This window comes from Dioscorea cayenensis, chromosome 9 (assembly GCF_009730915.1).
Source record: "Dioscorea cayenensis subsp. rotundata cultivar TDr96_F1 chromosome 9, TDr96_F1_v2_PseudoChromosome.rev07_lg8_w22 25.fasta, whole genome shotgun sequence".
Lineage (NCBI taxonomy): Eukaryota > Viridiplantae > Streptophyta > Magnoliopsida > Dioscoreales > Dioscoreaceae > Dioscorea > Dioscorea cayenensis.
The window spans coordinates 20,264,522-20,285,409 of NC_052479.1; the positions used below are offsets into that span (position 1 = coordinate 20,264,522).

The window sequence follows — 20,888 nt, forward strand, 5'->3', positions numbered from 1 at the left end:
GGGGTCTAGTGTCATCATCTCACAACAAAGCAATACAAACAAGCAAAACATGAAACAAAAGCATAAATGACATTCCCTAGATGAAATGGTGAAGGAGAGGTGAAGAATATGCCGAATGATGCTTTGACCACCAAAGGAGTGCCAAATGATGCTTCCTCTAGCCGTGGGTCTCCTTTCTTCAAATCGTAGTAGAGCTCCCCTTTAAATGATGTTGCCTTCTTGCCTTGAGAATATTGGACCTTGCTTGATGATCTTCTAGCTTCATTGCCCTTCTTCTCCTTCCCAAGGTCCCCAAAACTCCCAAGTGCTCTCCCAAAGTCGGCCAAGAAAAGGCCAGCCAAAAGTCCCCTTTTCGCCCTCAGAGCTGGTGGCCTCCCTGAGTACAGGTCGTGAGTGGCCGTATGGCACCCAAAACCCCAGATTCACATCCACACGTGGGTGCATACAGCATCTATACTCGCGAGAAAGGTAGAAATCGGGCAAGAAGCACTCCAAAACAATCCAATCAGCATAATCGAGATATGGCCCCATACTCGGGTAGTAGTGGGGGTAGTAGGAAAATTCCTCGCATGGCGCATAATAGATCGATTAAGTCATGCAAAAATGGGCATCAAACCTCACAAAAATACATGCAAGTGAATGCGAGCATATGCATGAAAACATCTACATTTAGACACTGCACGGGCTAACCACGATTAAAACCCTAGATACTATGATCACCTCAACGCTTCACTCTGTTGCACGCACAACCATGCCCTCATCGAAGGTCATCCCTTAGACCATATTCACTCTATTACGGCCGCAGAAGAACCATGGGCGAACCTGAGGCAGAATCAAATCACATCGGAGGGAAAGGATGCTCTGTACCTCGACCTCACCAACCCCTTCCAACCCAGCTTGGTCTACCGCTTCGGTGTGTCACCCACGTTACCCCGATAAGTGCCGGAGTAGTATCATATATATATATGTTTTGGCATGCATCGTGATTTCGTGTTCTTTTTACGCATATAGGTTTGAATGCCTTTATGGAAGAGTGAAAAAGAAGCAAAAGATGGGCATAAAGACACAATGTTGGGAGTTCTTGTTCAATTCAAGGACCAAGACACGAGAGCGGTTCATAAGCGTGAGATGTGTGCCAACTTCCAAGCGATTCAAGTCAATTCACTATTTGGAAGGGCACAAAGGCAGCCAGATCTTCATATTCCTTCTCTTTCTGAAGATTGTAAGACCTCTCAAAGATACGTCGATGAAGAAAAGTTTTATAGCCTACCACATGGATGTGTGTCCGGACGTGTGGCCTTAAGAGAAGAGTGTTCGGATCGCGTTTTGTGAAAGTACTGTAGTAATTTCACTATAGAAGTATTGTAGCAAAATTACTGTTCACGCGGACGCGTGGAAATTCTGCGCGCCCGCGTGGAAATTCTTGCAGCCCACGCGGGCGCGTGGAAAATCCACACAGGCACGTGAGGGCACATGACAGACGCGATCTAAGGCCTATAAATAGCCGTTTTGGACTATTCTTTCTCACCTTTTGTGCGGCTCTTGAGGGGTGAGATGGCTAGGGTTTGGAGAGGAGGTCTTTGCGCCTTTGGAGGCGCTTCGTCACCAACTTTGATCGATTCCACCTCCGTCATAGCATCAAGGAAGCCACCGGTGAACCTAGCTTCGGAGTGGGTCCTTCAAGACGTCGAAGCTCTCCATAAAGGCCATCAGTTCATATATAAGGGGGTTTATTTCTATGGTTTTAATGTACTTTCATTCATTGATGATGTGTTTTGTATATTGCTCCATGGAGAGCCAAAACACTAGAGGGTATTTGGGCTTGTGAACCCTAGGATTCTCATCTTTTATGGATTTGCTTAGTGTTTCTATTTAATCCGAGTTTGATTAAGTTTTAATCTTGTATTCTCATTGCTTGTTTGTTTAATTAATCCTTGTGGTTGATTGGATTTGCATGATTTGTTACTTTGATGTGAGAGAGGTCTCCATTAGAGTTAGAACTTGAAGATTGAAGAGGATTAAGAGGGTGAGTCATGAGATAGTGGAGTGTCCCCTCTCCCTTTCGATTGAGTGTATTCTATCACCATTCCTTAGGCTCTATGCAACCATATTTGGTGTGAGGCGTGAGATTGAGAGATTTCTCCGCCGGGACCTTGTAGGGGGTTAGGATCCTTCGCCGGGAATTAGGGTTGGATCAATCTTTAGAAATCGGATACACCTCTTGGAATCCCTAGAGTGCTTTGCAGTCATATGTGGTGTGAGGTGTTGAGATTGAGCGATTTCTCCACCGGGACCTCGTAGGGGACTAGTATCGGTGATCGGGAGGCCGGATCCGATTATATTTGCATTTCCATGACTTAACTTACTCATCATAGAAACATTTTGCTTATTCGGTATCTAATACCTGAATCCTAGGGGGAGCATTGCCCGAATACCCCACTTTTACTGATTGAGATCTCCATCAATTTAACCCTTGCATATTCGTCTCTGGTATTCACTTCTTCGTACATTAGACCACCACACCTTTCCATTTATCATTAGGTTAGAAAGCAGAGAAGAAGTTAGTACTAGTAGCCATGTTCCCTGTGGATTCGACTACCCACTCACCGGTCTAATTATTACTTCGACACCCGTGCACTTGCGGTTTACACGCATATTCGGGCACGTGTCAGTACACTTAGAAGAAAAGGGATAGAGCCTGTGCAAGAATAGTCTAATCCAGCTGATTTGGAAGTAGAAGAATCTGAAAACATGTCAGAACAGAATGAGCAACATCGAACATTATCCGATTATGCCAGACCTTTCAGTGTTGGGGACATAATCTAGTATTGTGCGTCCCTGATTACAGCTCAGAACTTTGAGTTGAAGTCTGCATTCATCCACATGTTGCTGCAATCCGCACAGTTCAACGGTTTGGCCGATGAGGATCCAAACAGTCATATAGAGAGTTTTCTCGAGGTGTGTGATATGCTAAAGATAAACGGAGTGACAGATGATGCCATCAAGTTGAGAGCCTTCCCATTTTCCCTAAAGGGGAGAGCGAAGCAGTGGCTACACTCGTTACCTAGAGCGTCAATTACCATGTGGGAGGAGATGGTAGAAGCTTTTCTAGCCTGTTATTTCCTTCCCGAAAAATCAGCAAAGCTTAGGAACGAGATCTCATCCTTTGTTCAGTTGGAATTGGAGTCTCTATTCGAGACATGGGAAAGGTTCAAGTAGCTCCTGAGGAAGTGCTCGCAACACAGATTCCCTGAGTGGATGATTGTTCAAATCTTTTACAATGGTTTAAACACGAGTACAAGGCAACTCTTGGATGCGGCAGCAGAAGGTAACTTAGGTAGCAAGACCCTCGATGACGCCCGTCAGTTGATTGAAGAAATATGGTTAAACAGCTACTAATGGAATGCTAGGGAGAAGAAGAAAGTGGCCGGTCTCCATGAGATAGATGCGGTAACTTCATTGGTGGCTCAAGTGGAGAGTTTGAGTAAGAAGTTAGATCTTCTAACTTCAAATAGAGTGGCGGCCGTGACTAATTGCAACGGGTGTGGTGGAGGACATGCTCCCTCCGATTGCCCGATCTCTATTGGTGATGGTTCTTCGGTGGAGAACGTTGATTTTGTAGTTAATAGCATGAGACCTCAAGGAAACCCATATAGCAATACCTACAATTCGGGTTGGAAGAATCATCCCAATTTCTCATGGAGTAATCAGGGTCCACAAAAGGCCATGGGGCCATCGGGTTTCCAACAACAACAACAACAACAAGCCCCTCAGGTGGAAAACAGAGTCTCAGGTTTGGAAACCTGAATGACTGACCTAGAGAAGCACTTGACGAGATTTATACAATCAGCAAATACAATGTTTGAATGAGTCGATTCTACACTTCGCAACCACACCGTCTCTTTGCATAACCTTGAAAATCAGGTGGGGAAAATTGCGACGTCTCTCTCTGAAAGGCCACATGGAAGCTTGCCGAGCAATTCAGAGACCAATCCTAGAGAGCACGTGAAGGCGATCACTTTGAGAAATGGTCGTGAGGTTGAAGGTAGGCTTCCGAGTGAGAAGCTAAAAGAACACGCACCCAAGGTTATAGAGGTAGAGGAGGGGACAAGAAAAGAGAAAGAGGTGGCACCCCCACCTTTCAAGCCAAGAATCCCTTATCCCTCTAGATTGAAAAATGACCAAGGGGATGAACGACCATGCGACTGTCACATGGCCGTGGGTAATTTCCGCACGGGCGTGTGAATTCCTGCAAAATTGGACAGATTATCCTGAGAGCACACAGGGACGTGGACTCGCCTATGTGGGTGACCTTGTGAATTACACACGGGCATGGGTAATTTCCACACGCCCGTGCAAAACTCTGTAGAGGAGTTCTCTCTATCCCAAGAAAACACAGGGGCGTGTGGCTGTCTTTGTGGGTCGGACGCACGGGCGTGGGTATTTTCCACATGCCCGTGCGAGAGCAGACAGAGTCGAAGGAGTGTTTTCCTGAGAGCGCACAGGGGCGTGTGTGCACCCCTGTGGCTCTCTTGTAATGAATCGCACGGGCGTGGGTATTTTCCACATGCCCGTGTGGATGCACAGAACACCAAGGGGCACGAGTTCTTTTTAACGAAGATCAGTTTCTCACCATCTTCACTTCCTCTTTACGTTTGGAACATTCTCACATCAGTCTCCGACTCCATAGCGCCAATTTGGTATGATTTTTTCGTGGTTTTCCGGCCGGTTCCTCATTTTCTCATTCCATCTCGTCGGTAAGCCCTATTTATCATTTTCTTTACCAATTCATGTTTTTCATCGATTAATCTTGTTCATAATGCTGCATTTCTTCAATTAGAAAGATGATTTATGCTTATAACGAAGTAGAAGTATTTTTATGTTGTATTTTTGGATTTTTGAAGCGCGGCCGTGCGGTTTTCACGCCGCGTGGTTCCAAACGGGCGTGCGGAAATTCCATACGACAATGTGGATTTCTGCAGCATTATTTTATCAACTTGTTTGATCGATTTTGTTTCAAGTTTTGCAGATTATGGCACCTCGGTCGAAGAAGCAAGCTGATAAGATGCCGCGTGAGTCATCCCCTGAGCCTGAGGGCATGAGTTTTGCTATTCCAGAGCATCAAGTTCGCTATGAGCGCTTGTCGAGACTCCGGTTCGGACAGACTCGATTCCTGGACACGACTATACTACGAGATCTATAGCAGGGATATGAGTTCGCTGATGAGGTCGAGGATCTCGTTTCAGCAGGTGATTTGCGGCAGTTATTTAAGATTAGAGAGCCAGCCATCCGAGAGTTTACAAAGGAGGTGCTATCATCATTTGAGTTTGACAGATCTTATGCGAGCTTAGACAGTTTGGACACCATTCACTTCAGAGTATTTGGACACCAACATACCTTGAGCGTTACTCAGTTTTCAGTACGACTTGGCTTGTATGAGGAGGCATTCACAGATACGGAGGAGTACGCTCAGTTACCGACTGATTATCCTGGAACCTTGACCCCGCAGAGAGCTTACAGAGTGCTATGTGGTCAAGGTCAGTACGAGCCGGGGGTGTCCAAGGCCACGTGCCTTTCCCGACCTGCATACAGTTATTTACATGGCATCATGAGTAGGTCGGTGAATGCCCGTGGTGATAGAACTGGTGTTCTGAGCCGACAAGAATTACTGTATTTGTACTCAATGGTGCAGCGCGCACCGATTCACTTAGGGCACATCATGGAAGAGTACATCAGATATCAGGGGCACTATGCTAGACTAGGAGCGATCTTCTCGGGCCCCTACATTACGAGATTAGTGCTGGGCATGGGTCTCTTGGATTCGATTCGTGGGGCCGAGAAGACGAGTATACCTGCTCCCCCGAGCCTAGAGACGATGAGGTTGATGGGCATGGTCTGCAGGGTTCGAATAGGGGTTTTTGCTCTAGTGCTACCAGCTCTATAGATAGCCGAGGATGAGGATGACGAAGCCGGGGCATATCAACCCGCTACCGAGCCTCAGCCAGCACCGATGGAGACTGAGGCACCTCCAGTGGCAGAAGAACCACCCCCCGTGCATATGTTTTCACCATCTCGAGCTCAGGATCGCTTTGAGAGGCTTGAGAGTGCTTTGGGAGTGATACGGACAGAGGTAGCTGAGGCGCAAGCCGAGATTGCAGAGATTAGGGCTACGCAAACCACTCAGTACACAGAGTTCATGGCACGTTTCGACGTATTACAGTAGATCATAGAGCGAAACGTCGCCTCATCATTTGTCTTGAGGCCGAGGACTGCTCAGGCCCCCTCAGTTCCTCCAGTATCCTCATCCCCTATCCTGACACCGGTGGACCCACCATGTTCATCTTCACCAACAGCAGCACCGGACCCCGAGCGCGACACTGACATTTGACTTTATTTTTTTCTGCATTTTTCTTATTTTGCAATCTTTAATTATAGACTTGTTCACTCAAAGGATTCTCCTTCTGTGTTTATTTTCATTTTGCATCTTGAGTTGCATTCATTGTTTATCTTTTATATATACTCGAGTTATTTTGTTATTATTGAGCTTCACTGAACCCCCTCGTGTATGCATGTAGATGGTGTTGTCATCATGGGAATTTGAGACTTAGTCATGGGCACGGCCAAGGTGCTTAGGCACTTGGCCGTGTGAGCTTCACAACCCGTTGGAACACTAATCCCATGGAATTAGCTTCATCAAACGCAACACTTGGAGTCAGGGGAATATTGTTTTGATCGCTTCTCCCACATTTGCTTTTGAATGATATACATTTTGAGTGAGCTTGCATGTGTACATTGGGGACAATGTACATCTTAAGTGTGGGGGAGAGTTTCATAGTGCACACATCCTTTCAATTGTTTTTGATTGATATATGCTCACATAGCCAATGGAGGTTCACCTTAGTTGCAATGATTGTATTCTTGAGTTTAGGAGAAATTTTAACATTGAATGTTTTCATGCTCTAGTTCTTGCTTGAATTTCTAGGAATTTTTACCCGATTTACACTCAGTGTACTATTCACTCTTTAAACTCTATTGGAAAGTCATGTTCGATGTTAAAGGGACTAGTTATAGCTGTTTCTTGTGTTAAATTTACAAATATATATATATATATAGTTTTATTGTTTATTTGTGCTTGTTGGGTAGAAAGAGCTACCACCTATGTAGTATGAAGCTACTCTCATAAGTCGTATACTAGCTATCCCTAATGAGAGAAAGAGCTATCTCATAGGATGAGTGAAAGCTACCACTCCGGTAGAAACAACTACCACCTCGAAAGTGTGAAAGCCACCTTAGCGGGCGCTTTGGAAAGGGCTACCTTAGAGGATGTGTGAAGCTACTACCATCTTTGAAATTGTTGTCACTTTTGTAAATAAATAAGTCCCTTATACTTAAAACTTTGAGGAGTATACCTTGGGTTGTTTTGAGTGAGTTCACACACGTACACAATTTCGGGTTTGTTGTCTTTTTTGATTCAAGTTTTTAGCTAGAGCTTTGATCTTTCATATTTAGTGTTGAAATTTCCCTTACTTGTAGAATGCTCTCTTTGTATACTTTGGTGAACCTAAGGCCAAGCACTTTCAATATTTTCTTCATTGATGCACAGAATATTTAATTTTTGCTTGAGAACAAGCAAAAGCTTAAGTGTGGGGAAATTTGATAAGTGCTTGTGCGATATGAGTGCGAAGCGTTCATTCCTTATGTTGAGCATTACTTTTCTCGGGTTTTTACACTAATATGTGTGTTTTTATGTTACTTTCGTGTAGGCAGGGTTGTGAGGGCGAGTATGAAGGAAAGAAGCCAATGTGTAGCACAATGAACTGATTTTGGAGGAAATCTTGCTAAGGTTCAAACGCGAAGACATAGGTCGGGTGTGAGATGCTAGAGTGTGTGCCAACCTCCACGTATTCTAGTTGGCACATCCATTTGGAGTGGCACAAAGGCAGTCACACTCGAGCATTCTGACTTATGCACATAGAACAAGAGCTCTCCCAACTTGCCTATCACTGAAGAAGCAAGTGATCCACGATGTGAACGTGTGCCCGTTTGCGTTACCCCGATGAAAGTATAGATTCGGGAAGCTATTCAGGCCGGATACTGTAAGAAAGCAGTGTAGCAAAATACTGTAGCAGCACTATTCACAGACGGCCGAGAAAACAGGAATTCAGAGAATCCACATGGGCGTGTGGAAATTATACACGCCCATGTGGAAATTATACACGCCCGTGTGGAAATTCCACACGGGCACGTGAAGCATCCACGCCCGTGTAGTCGTCCGATTCCAGCCCTATTTAAAGCCGATTTAGCCACGTTTTTGATATTCTTTTCTCCATCTTTTCCCCAACTTGAGAGAGGGCTTCGGCTAGGGTTTCAAGGGGTATTGGCTAGGGTTTTGGAGAGGTTCTATGGCTCTGACATCGTTATTCCTTAGGAAGAAGGTTGGTAGGAGAGCTTCCGTCGAGGCGTATCCTATACCGGACGAGGGAATCCTTGGACGACAAGTAGAGGACTTTCCACAAGACCATCGACATGACTATCGAGGGGGTTTCTTTATGGATTCATTAATTTTACATTCTATTTCTTTGATTGTACTTAGCTCAATGGAGAGCTAAACCCCTAGTGGGTACTCGGGTATTGTGAATCCTAGGATTTATTTGTTTCTTTGAACCTCTTTATTATGCTTTCAATCAATTGATGTTTATTATGAGTTCTAACCTTGAATGCTTGATTGTATGAACATTTCCCCTAGAGTGACACTAGGGTTGAGATTTCTTGTTGGTAACCTTGTGAGTGAGTGACACACCACTAGCGTTAGACAAAACTAGCTTGGAGAGGGTTGAGAGGGTGAGTCGAGAGGTACAGGAGCATCCCCTTTCCCCTCTGGCGTGATAGATTCTACCTCCGTTCCTCGAGTTATTTGCGGTCATAATAGAGTGAATGGTCTAAGGGATGAACTTCTGTTGGTGCTTAGTTGCGCATGCAACGGAGTGAAGCATTGAGGTGATCTTAGTATCTAGGGCTTAATCGTGGTTAGGGACCTTCCGCCTGGACCAAAGGGTTAGGTCTATAATTAGGAAGAGATTTATCACCTGGAATCCCTAGAGCTCATTGCAACTTTATTCTAGTGCGAGGTGTTGAGATTGTTCGATTTCTCCTCCGGGACATGTATAGAGTTAGGCATAGTTGACTTTAGATTTGGGACTATGTAATTAAGGATTTCCACGACTCACCATTGCATTGATTAGGAAGCATAATAGAGGGTTCTTGCACTTGAAACAATTATCCTAGGTGGAGCATTATCCGAGTACCCCATCTTTATCGATTGCCTTATCCCCATCTTTACTTTTGCTCTCTCACTTGTTGCTTTTACTGTTGAGAATTGAATCATTGTCACACTCATTATTATTGATCTTTTACATAGCTAAGAATCGAATTAAGTATTTTTATTCCATACTCCTTGTGGATTCGATACCCGCTCACCCGGGATTATTACTTCGACAAACCCGTGCACTTGCGGGATATACGCAAGGAGACCTTGTCAAGTTTTTGGCGCCGTTGCCGGGGAGTAGGCGTTTAGAGATACTTTGCACTTTGTTTTCTTAGCTATTTACCCTTCATTCTATTTCACATCTCTTCTCTATCACCGTTCTAATTTGTTCAAAAAAAAAAAAAAAGTTATTTCACACTTTCTTATTCTTCCATCATTCTCATTTGTTTTTTTTTGTCATGTCTTACTTTTTTTCTTGCAAGGATTTTTAAATGATGATTGACCCAGTCGTTGCTCTATATTTGCAGGTTGAAGCTCTTAGTAAAAAGGTTGATAGAATTGTTACTTCACGACAACAAAACATTCCATGTTACAACGCTTATCATCCAATTGAAGTGGGCTACCCAAACGTATTATGGAATAATGGTGAACAACATTGGTAGACACCTCAAGAGGAATGTCAAAGGGGTGAGATACTCGGCAAGGATGCACTTCAGTTACAAATAGTATTAGCTAACTTTATTGAAGCATTCGATGTCTGCGTCCAAAATATGGAGACCACACGAAGATGTCATGAAGCCTCCTATAAAAACCTTGAGCATCAATTAGGAGTGATACTTGACACACTCTCCAAGGAACAACAAGTATTTGAGCAAGCAAGTCAAGTTCCTTGTAGAGAAGATGTGGTAGTGAATGACAATGAAGAAGTGGGACGGAACGCGCATGATGTTATCGAGATCGAGAGGATACAAGAAGAACCGTTCACTCAATATGATGATTGTTTGAGTGGACAGTATGTTTGTGAGCAAGAAATGATGCAAGGAGAGTTGGCGAAGATAGATTGTTTTCAAGTTGAAATTGAAGAAGAAGAGACTACTAAGGTAATGGAACACGCATCTCTCTTTGGGATTGATCAATTCATAAATTGCAAGAAAGAGATTTTGGGTTTGGGAGAAGATGTGGGTAGGAGATTGAAACCATCCAATGACCCACCTATGCTAAGCTTGGACAATTCCCAACCCAAATTGTTTCCTTGGAGGCCAAAGGTAAAATGGTTGGACTCTCCAACAAATATTCCACCCCGGCAAGCAAATTTTTGGTTTAAGGGAAGTAGTTATGCAATGTCTAGTCTGGAGGAACATACTCTTTTGAAGCCTCCATAAGGTAAAGAAGAGGTACGTCAAGCTTAGTGATGTAAAACAAGCGCTTCTTGGGAGGCAACCCAAACAATTACTATTTTCCTAGTTTTTAATTTAGTGTTTGCATGAATAAGAGCTTGAGTGTTGGTGTTTTGATTCTTATAGGCCATTGCTATGCTTTTCTTGTGGACTGTTGGTGTTATCTTGTGCTTTCATGTGTTTTGGTGAAGTTTTGGTCATTTGAGCTATTTCACATGTTTTTCATTGGTAAAACTTACATATTAGGGCAGGCTTTGAGTGTGTAAACATGTTAAAAAAATTTTTTGTGGAGCTTGCAGAATTTTCTAAGGCATCCAGAGAAAACACACGGGCGTGTGGAATTTCCACACGCCCGTGGATTTGCACTGCGAGCTCATCCAGAGAAGGCACAGTGGCGTGCGGCTGCCCCTGTGAACGACCATGTGACTGTCACATGCCCGTGGGTAATTTCCGCACGGGCGTGTGAATTCCTGCAGAGTTGGGCGGTTTATCCCGAGATACACAGTGGCGTGGACTCTCCCCTGTGGTCGACCTTGTGAACCACACACGGGCGTGGATAATTTTCACATGCCCTTGCGAATCTCTGCAGAGGATCTCTCCATCCCGAGAAGACACAGGGCAGTGCGTTTGCCCCTGTGAGTTGGGCTTGTGAATATCCACGCCCTTGTGGAATTTTCGCACGGGCGAGGGTCTTAGAGAATTTTCTCGGTTGCATGGAGAGTCCACAGGGGCGTGCGTCTGACCCTGTGGGTTGGGCACACGGGCGTGGGTAGTTTCCACATGGCCGTATGGATGTACAGAAATGCTAGCACCGCAGTTTTTCTTTAAAATCTTTTCTGTTTTCTTCATCTTTTCACCCTCAAACATTTTGAGAACACATCCTTGCTCTTTTAGAGGGTTGTTAATTGTGTTTTCCGGCCATTTTATAGTCTTTCATTCTTATTTTGTCGGTAAGCTTCTTTTTCTCTTTTCTTTGCCAATCTTCATTTATTTTACAGCACCAGCGTCATCTTCACCAGCAGCGGAAACAGATGTACTGGCTATTGACACCGACACTTGAGGCGTCTTTACCTTCTTTGTTCTTATTTTTCGCATTTTATTTTCTGCATTTTATTTTGGATTTGTATACTCAGAAAGGATTTTCCTTCTGAGTTTATTTTAATTTTGTTGTCTCGAGTTGTATTCATTGCTCTATCTTTTGTATACTCCAGTTGTTTTTGTTTTATTGAGCTTCAATGAACCCCCTCATGTATACGTGCAGATGGTCTTGTCTTCTTGGGAATTGAGACTTAGTCATGGGCACGGGCAAGGTGCTGAGGCACTTGGCCGTGTGAGCTTCACAACCCGTTGGAACACTACTCCTATGGAATTAGCTTCGTCAAACGCAACAATAGGAGTCAGGGGAGTATTGTTTTGATTGCTTCTCCCACATCTATTTTTGAATGATATATATTTTAAGTGAGCTTGCATGTGTACATTGAGGACAATGTACAACTTAAGTGTGGCGGGGAGTTTCATAGTCCACACATCTTTTCTATTGTTCTTGATTGATATATACTCACATAGCCAATGGCGGTTCACCTTGTATTCTTGAGTTTAGGAGAATTTCTAACATTGAATGTTTTCATGCTCTAGTTCTTGGTTGAATTTCTAGGAATTTTTACCCGATTTATACTTGTTACACTACTCACTCTTTAAACTCTATTGGAAACTCAAGTTTGATGTTAAAGGGACTAGTTATAGTTGTTTCTTGTCCAAATTCTGAAAAAAAAATGGAAAATGCAAAGAAAAATAAACAAAATAGTTTTATTGTGCTTGTTGGGTGGAAAGACCTACCACCTATGAAGTATGAAGCTACTCTCATAAGTCAGATACTAGCTATGCCCTAATGAGAGAAAGAGCTATCTCATAGAATGAGTGAAAGCTACCACTCCAGTAGAAAGAGCTACCACCTCAAAAGTGTGAAAGCCACCTTAGCAGCCGCTTTGGAAAGGACTACCTTAGAGGATGTGTGGAGCTACTACCATCTTTGAAATTGTTATCACTTTTGTAGATAAATAAGTCCCTTATACTTAGAATTTTGAGGAGTATACCTTGGGTTGTTTTGAGTGAGTTCACACACGTATACGATTTTGGGTTTGTTGTCCTTTTTTATTCAAGTTTTTAGCTAGAGCTTTGATTTTTTGTTTTTAATGTTGAAATTTCCCTTACATATACAATGCTCTCTTTATATACTTTGGTGAACCTAAGGCCAAGCACTTTCAATATTTTCTTCATTGATGCACAGAATGTTTAATTTTTGCTTGAGGACAAGCAAAAGGTTAAGTGTGGGAGAGTTTGATAAGTGCTTGTGTGATATGAATGCGAAGCATTTTTTTCTTATGTTGAGCATTACGTTTCTCAGGTTTTTACATTAATATGTGTGTTTTCAACAACGTAGCATGTACTATAGCAGCACTGTTCACAGTCGGCCGAGAAATCAAAGAAACAGAGAATCCACACGGCGTGTGAAAATTATCCACGGGCGTGTGGAAATTCCGCACGGGCGCGTGTACCGTCCACGCCCGTGGAGTCGCCCGATTCCAGCCCTATTTAAAGCCAATTCAACCCCGATTTTGGTATTCTTTTCTCCATCTTTTCCCCAACATGAGAGAGGGCTTCGGCTAGGGTTTTGTGGGGTATTGGCTAGGGTTTTGGAGAGGTTCTATGGCTCTGACATCACGCAACGTTTGGAAGAAGGTTATTGGGAGAGCTTTCGTCGACATCGATCCGGCGAGGTGTATCCTAGGCAGGACAAAGGATCCCTTGCGACGAGTAGAGGACTTCCCACAAGACCATCGACACGACCATCGAGGGGGTTTCTTTATGGATTTATTACTTTTACATTCAATTTCTTTGATTGTACTTAGCTCCATGGAGAGCTAAACCCCTAGTGGGTACTTGGGTGATTGTGAATCATAGGATGTATTCGTTTCATTGAACCTCTTTATTATGATTTCAATAAATTGATGTTTATTGTGAGTTCCAACCTTGAATGCTTGATTGTATGAACATTTCCCCAAGAGTGACACTAGGGTTGAGAGTTCTTGTTAGTAACCTTGTGAGTGAGTAACAGACCACGAGCGTTAGACAAAGCTAGGCTGGAGAGGGTTGAGAGGGTGAGTCGAGAGGTACAGGAGCGTCCACTTTTCCCTCTGACGTGATAGATTCTACCTCCGTTCCTCGAGTTCTTTGCGGCCATAATAGAGTGAATGGTTTAAGGGATGAACTTCCGCTGGGGCTTAGTTGCGCGTGCAACGGAGTGAAGCGTTGAGGGGATCTTAGTATCTAGGGCTTAATTGTGGTTAGGGACCTTCCGCCTGGACAAAAGGGTTAGGTCTATAATTAGGAAGAGATTTATCGCCTGGAATCCCTAGAGCTCATTGCAACTTTATTCGAGTGCGAGGTGTTGAGATTGTTCGATTTCTCCTCCGGGACATGTATAGAGTTAGGCATAGTTGACCTTAGATTTGGGACTATGTAATTAAGGATTTCCATGACTCACCATTGCATTGATTAGGAAGCATAATAGAGGGTTCTTGCACTTGAAACAATTATCCTAGGTGGAGCATTATCCGAGTACCCCATCTTTATCGATTGCCTTATCCCCTTCTTTACTTTTGCTCTCTCACTTGTTGCTTTTACTGTTGAGAATTGAATCATTGTTACACTCATTATTATTGATCTTTTACATAGCTAAGAATCGAATTAAGTATTTTTATTCCCTACTCCCTATGGATTCGATACCCACTCACCCGGGATTATTAGTTCGACAAACCCGTGAACTTGCGGGATATACGCAAGGGGACCTTGTCACTCTCTTACTTGTTGATTTTACTTTTGAGAATTGAATCATTGTTACAATTACCACTATTGATCTTTCACATAGCTAAGAAGCGGATTAAGTGTTTTTATTCCCTACTCTCTGTGGATTCGATACCCGCTCACCCGAGATTATTACTTCGACAAACCCGTGCACTTGCAGGATATACGCAAGGGGACCTTGTCATATACTATCCTTGATGTCTTAGGTACTCTGCTAGTATGTGGCCAAGATGGATCGTTTGGCATTGTCCCATATAATACAAGTACAGTAGCTCCTATCGGCTTAGGACCCCTGTGCTATCGCCTCATCCATTCATTGACCTATTCAGAACGGTGTGCAAGTAACAGTATGCAGATTGAGACACCCTTGTCTTGTACTGGCCTTGACCACATAATGTCCTGTATGTCCTCTGAGTTGTCAAACTGCCGAGATAATCAGTATATAGTCGATCGTACTCCTCAATATCAGTAAATGCCTTATCGTAAAGTCCTAGTCGTACAGAAAACTATGTGACACTCATGCTATGACACTATTTGAATACTCTAAAAAGAATGGCGTCTACATTGTCAAAGCTATTGTAGGAACGGTCAAACTCGAAAGATGCTAACACCTCTAATGTCATCATACGAATGGTAGGCTCAAGAATCAGTAACAGATGGCACCAACTCCCCATGGCTAGCAATTGCTCAATCTCATATGCCATGTCATCAACCAATTGAATATCCCTGATCGCACTCACATCTGGGAAATGCGTTTGTCCAACTTTCAACTTAGGCAAACGCTCAAAGAAAGCCTGATGCTCGAGAATAGTAAACTCTAAGTGCTGAGGCTCTGGGGAATCCTCCCTGGATGCTTCCCGGCTTGCTTCTTTGATCTAGGTTCCATATATGCAAGAATTGAGAAAGAAATCGATCAAATTCACTCAAGGCAACAATACTGCAGAAATCCACACGGTTATATGGAAATTCCACGGCCGTACGAATTCACAAGAGCGTGAAAATCTCACAGCCTCTATGGATAATTCTCAATAATACATCTAAAATTCATTCTAACAAACTCTAAAAGAATGCACCAACCATTTAACATGTAAACGAAACAATATTTACCAAATTTAAATAATAGAAATCAAGATTTGGCAATGAAAATTAGGAAAAAGGTTTACCGATGAGATGAGGATGAAAAACTTGAAAATGACAGAAAAACTCGAGTGAAATACCCCACACTTAAGATGTACATTACCCTCAATGTATGCAAGCAAGCACAATAGGAATTAATCAAAAGCATATGTGGAAGTGTGCAATTGAAACAATACTCCCCTGAATGGTATGTTTGATGGAGATATATTCATTGAGAGTTGAGTCTCAATGGGTTGTGGAGCACACACGGCCATAAGACCGTGTTCATGACTAGTTCCTCAAATTTCATACTCACAAGACCATCTGCACGTACAAAAGGGGTTCAGTGAATCTCAACAAAAACAAAAACAACTCGAGTATATAAGGATAAGGCAATGAAAAACAACTCAAGACAAAAATAAAAGATAAAATCCGAAGGAAGATTCTTTCTGAGTGATACATGTCCAAAATAAAATACATAAATAAAATATGAAAATATGAAAAACAACGAGAAGAAAGGACGCATCAAGCGTCGGTGTCAGGCTCGGTCGCTTCTACTGCTACTGGTGCTAAGTCAAATAGCGCTGGTGGATCTGGTGATTGTGATGCTAGAGGTACCTGAAGTGTCATGTATCTTATAATAAATGGTGAGGCGACATCTCACTCAAGGATCTGCTGTAGGATATCAGGACGCACCATAAGCTTTGTGTGGTTCACGGCCTGCGTTGAGAGAACATCGGCAATCTTAGTCCATAGCATCCCTACAGCACTCTTGAGCCTCTCAAATGATCATTGACAAGGTCCCCTTGCTTATATCCCGCAAGTGCACGGGTTTGTCGAAGTAATAATCCCGAGTGAGCGGGGTCGAATCCACAGGGAGTAGGGAGTAAAGACACTTAATTCGATTCATAGCTATGTGGAGTATCAACAATGATAAGTGTGATAATGATTCAATTCTCAACAATTAAAAGCAACGAGTAAGAGAGTAAAAGTAAGGAGAAGGTAAGGCAATCTATAAAGATGGGGTACTCGGATGATGCTTCACCTAGGATAATCGCTTCAAGTGCGAGAACTCTCTATTATGCTTCCCAATCAATGTAATGGTGAGTCGTGGAAATCCTTACATACATAGTCCCAAATCTAAGGTCAACTATGCCTAACTCTATTCATGTCTCGGAGGAGAGATTAAAAAACCTCTCAACCTCACCCTCGAATAAAGTTACAATGAGCTATAGGGATTCCAAGTGATATATCGCTTCCTAATTATGGACCTAACCCTTTGGTCCAGGCGGAAGGTCCCTAGCCACAATTAAGCCCTAGATACTAAGATCCCTTCAACGCTTCACTCCATTGCACACGCAACTAGGCCCCAGCGGAGGTTCATCCCTTAGACCATTCACTCTATTATGGCCGCAAAGAACTCAAGGAACGGAGGTAGAATCTATCACGTCAGGAGGGAAAGGGGACGCTCCTGTACCTCTCGACTCACCCTCTCAACCCTCTCCAACCTAGCTTTGTCTAACGCTCCTGCTCCTCAAGCAAACATTAAAACATTCTGTGCATCAATGAAGAAAATATTGAAAGTGCTTGGCCTTAGGTTCACCGAGGTATACAAAGATAGTATTCTACAAGTAAGGAAAATTTCAACACTAAATACGAAAAATCAATGCTCTAGCTAAAAACTTGAATCAAAAAGGACAACAAACCCGAATTTCGTGTAAGTGTGTGAACTCACTCAAAACAACCCAAGTTATACTCCTCAAATTCTAAGTACAAGGGACTTATTTATCTACCACAAGAAAACAACAAACATTTCAAAAACGATAGTAGCTTCACACATCGTCTAAGGTAGCCCTTTCCCAAGCGGCCGCTAAGGTGGCTTTCACACTTTCGAGGTGGTAGCACTTTCTACCCGAGTGGTAGCTTTCACACATCCTATGAGATAGCTCTTTCTCTCATTAGGGCATAACTAGTATTCGACTCGTGAGAGTAGCTTCATACTTCATAGGTGGTAGCTCTTTCCACCCAACAAATACAAATAAACAATAAAAACTATTTTTGTTCCTTCTTTTTAAATTATCACAAGAAAATAAACCTAACTAGTCCCTTTAACATCGAACATGAGTTTCCAATAGAGTTCAAAGAGTGAGTAGTGCACTAAGTGTAAATCGGGCAAAAATTCCTAGAAATTCAAGCAAGAACTAGAGCATGAAAACATTCAATGTTAACAATTCATCTAGACTTAAGAATACAATCATTGTAACTAAGGTGAACCGCCATTGGCTATGTGAGCATATATAAATCAAGAACAATAGAAAAGATGTGCGCATTATGAAACTCCCCCACACTTAAATTGTACATTATCCTCAATGTGCACATGCAAGCTCACACAAAATATATCATTCAAAAATAGATGTGGGAGAAGCAATCAAAACAATACTCCCCTGACTCCTAGTGTTGCGTTTTGATGAAGTTAATTCGTTGGGAGTAGTGTTTCAACGGGTTGTGAAGCTCGCACGGCTAAGTGCCGAAGCACCTTGGCCGTGCCCATGACTAAGTCTCAATTCCCAAGATGACAAGACCATCTGCACGCATACACGAGGGGGTTCAGTGAAGCTCAAAAAAAAATAAAAATAAATCGAGTGTATAAAAGATGAAGCAATGAATACAACCCGATAAATGCAACATAACATAAACTCAGAAGGAAAAATCCTTTCTGAGTGAACAAGTCTAAAAACAAGAAAATAAAATAAAGTAAAATGCATGAAAGTAAAAGAAAGGTCAAGTGTCAGAGTCGCTCTCAGGCTCCACTGCTGCTGCTGCTAAAGTGGAAGCATATAGTGGGTCCTCCGGTGCTGGGGTCGAGGATGGAGGTGTTGGAGGCACTGGCGGGGCCTGAAGAGTCCTCGGCTGCAGGACAAATGATAAGCCAACGTCTCGCTCTAAGATCTGCTGTAATATGTCAAAACGTGACATGAACTCTGTGTACTGAGTGGCCTGCGTAGCCCTAATCTCGGCAACCTCGGCTAGGACCACTCCTATAGCATTCTCGAGCCTCTCAAAGCTATCATTGGCTTGAGAAGGTGAAAACATACGCACTAGGGGTGGTTCCTCGGCTACTGGGGACGCCTCGGTCTCCATTGATGCTGGCTGAGGTTCGGGGGCGGGCTGAGATGCTCCAGCGTCATCACCTTCATCCTCAGCTATCTCTGGGGCTGGTAGGACTAAAGCAAAAACCCCTGTCCGAACCCTGCGGACCATACCCATCAACCGCATCGTCTCTAGACCCATGGGAGTGGGTACACTCATCTTCTCGGCCCCACGAATCGAATCCAAGAGACCCATGCCCAGCACTAATCTCGTAATATAAGGGCCAGAGAAGATCGCTCCCAGTCTAGCATACTGTCCCTGATGTCTGATGTAATCAGCCAAGATGTGCCCTAAATTGATCGGTACGCGCTCTACCATCGAGTACAAGTACAGTAGCTCTTGACGGCTCAAGACACCAGTACTGTCACCACGGCCATTCACCGACCTACTCATGATGGTGTGCAAATATCTGTATGTAGGTCGGGAAAGGCACGTGGCCTTGGACACCCCCGGCTTGTACTGACCTTGACCACATAGCACTCTGTAAGCTCTCTGCATGGTCAAGGTTCCAGGATAATCAGTAGGCAACTGTGCATACTCCTCTGTAGCTGTGAATGCCTCCTCGTATAGGCCAAGCAGTACAGAAAACTGTGTAATGCTCAAGCTATTGTGGTGTCCAAATACTCTGAACTGAATGGTACCCAAACTGTCGAAGCTCGCATACGCTCTATCAAACTCGAACGAGGAGAGCACCTCCAGTGTAAACTCTTGGATGACTGGCTCTCTAATAGTCAGTAACTGCCGCCAACTGCCTTCTGAAACTAGATCCTCGATCTCATCGGTGAATTCATCACCCTGCTGAAGCTCCCCGCAGTATAGTAGCGTCCAGAAATCGAGTCTATCCGAAACGAAGTCTCGACAATCGCTCATAACAGACCTGATGTTTGGTAATCGCAAATCGCATGCCCTCGGGCTCAGAGGATGACTCACTTGGCCTCTTATCAGCTTGCTTCTTTGACCTAGGTGCCATGATCTGCAAAATTTAAACAAAATTGGTCAAACAAGTTGATAAAACAATACTGCAGAAATCCACACGGTCGTGTGGAATTTCCACACGCCCGTGTGGTTTCACGGGGTGAGAGAACCGTACGGCCAGGCATCAACAATCCAAAAATACAACTCAATAATATCTCTGACATCGTTCTAAACATAAATCATTTTTCCAATTGAAGAAACGAAGCATTATTAACCAGACTAATCGATAGAAATCATGAATTTACGAAGAAGATGATAAAAAGGGATTTACAAATGAAGATAAGTGAGAAAATAAAGAGCCGGCCGGAAAACTTTGGTAAAATCCCACCAAACTGGTGCAATGGACTCGGAAAGTATTGTGAGAGAGTGTTCGTTGTTGCTCATTTTGTTCTGCCATGTTGTCAGATCCTTCTACTTCCAATTTAGCTGGATTATGCTGTTCTTGCACATGTTCTTTCCCTTTTCTTCTAAGTGTACGTTGAAGCTCAGGATCTCCTTCAATCAATATTGATGGATTCCCTCGAGTCATAACCGGGAGTTGCACCAAAAAGAAAAAGAAAATCAGAACGATGAAAGAATAAGAAGATATGAATTAGAATGTGTGGTGAAATAGCTAAGAAAACAAAGTGCAAAGTATCTCTAAACGCCTAGCTCCACGGCAAGAGCGCCAAAAACTTGACAAGGTCCCCTTGCTTATATCCCACAAGTGCACGGGTTTGTCGAAGTAATAATCCCGGGTGAGCGGGCTCGAATCCACAGGGAGTAGGGAGTAAAGACACTTAATTCGATTCTTAGCTATGTGGAGTATCAACAATGATAAGTGTGATAATGATTCAATTCTCAACAATTAAATGCAACAAGTAAGAGAGCAAAAGTAAGGAGAAGGTAAGGCAATCGATAAAGATGGGGTACTCGGATGATGCTTCACTTAGGATAATCACTTCAAGTGCAAGAACTGTCTATTATGCTTCCTAATCAATGCAATGGTGAGTCGTGGAAATCCTTACATACATAGTCCCAAATCTAAGGTCAACTATGCCTAACTCTATTCATGTCCCGGAGGAGAGATTAAATAACCTCTCAATCTCGCACTCGAATAAAGTTGCAATGAGCTCTAGAGG

The 20,888-nt window shown here is 43.2% G+C and overlaps 1 non-coding gene across 1 annotated transcript; it reads right to left on the reverse strand.

Annotated features, from left to right (window-relative positions):
- Window positions 1–3,141: 3,141 nt before the first annotated feature.
- LOC120269795 lies at window positions 3,142–3,248 on the reverse strand. Its single transcript, XR_005539430.1, has one exon. It is a non-coding gene; the product is annotated as a small nucleolar RNA R71 (small nucleolar RNA).
- Window positions 3,249–20,888: the final 17,640 nt, after the last annotated feature.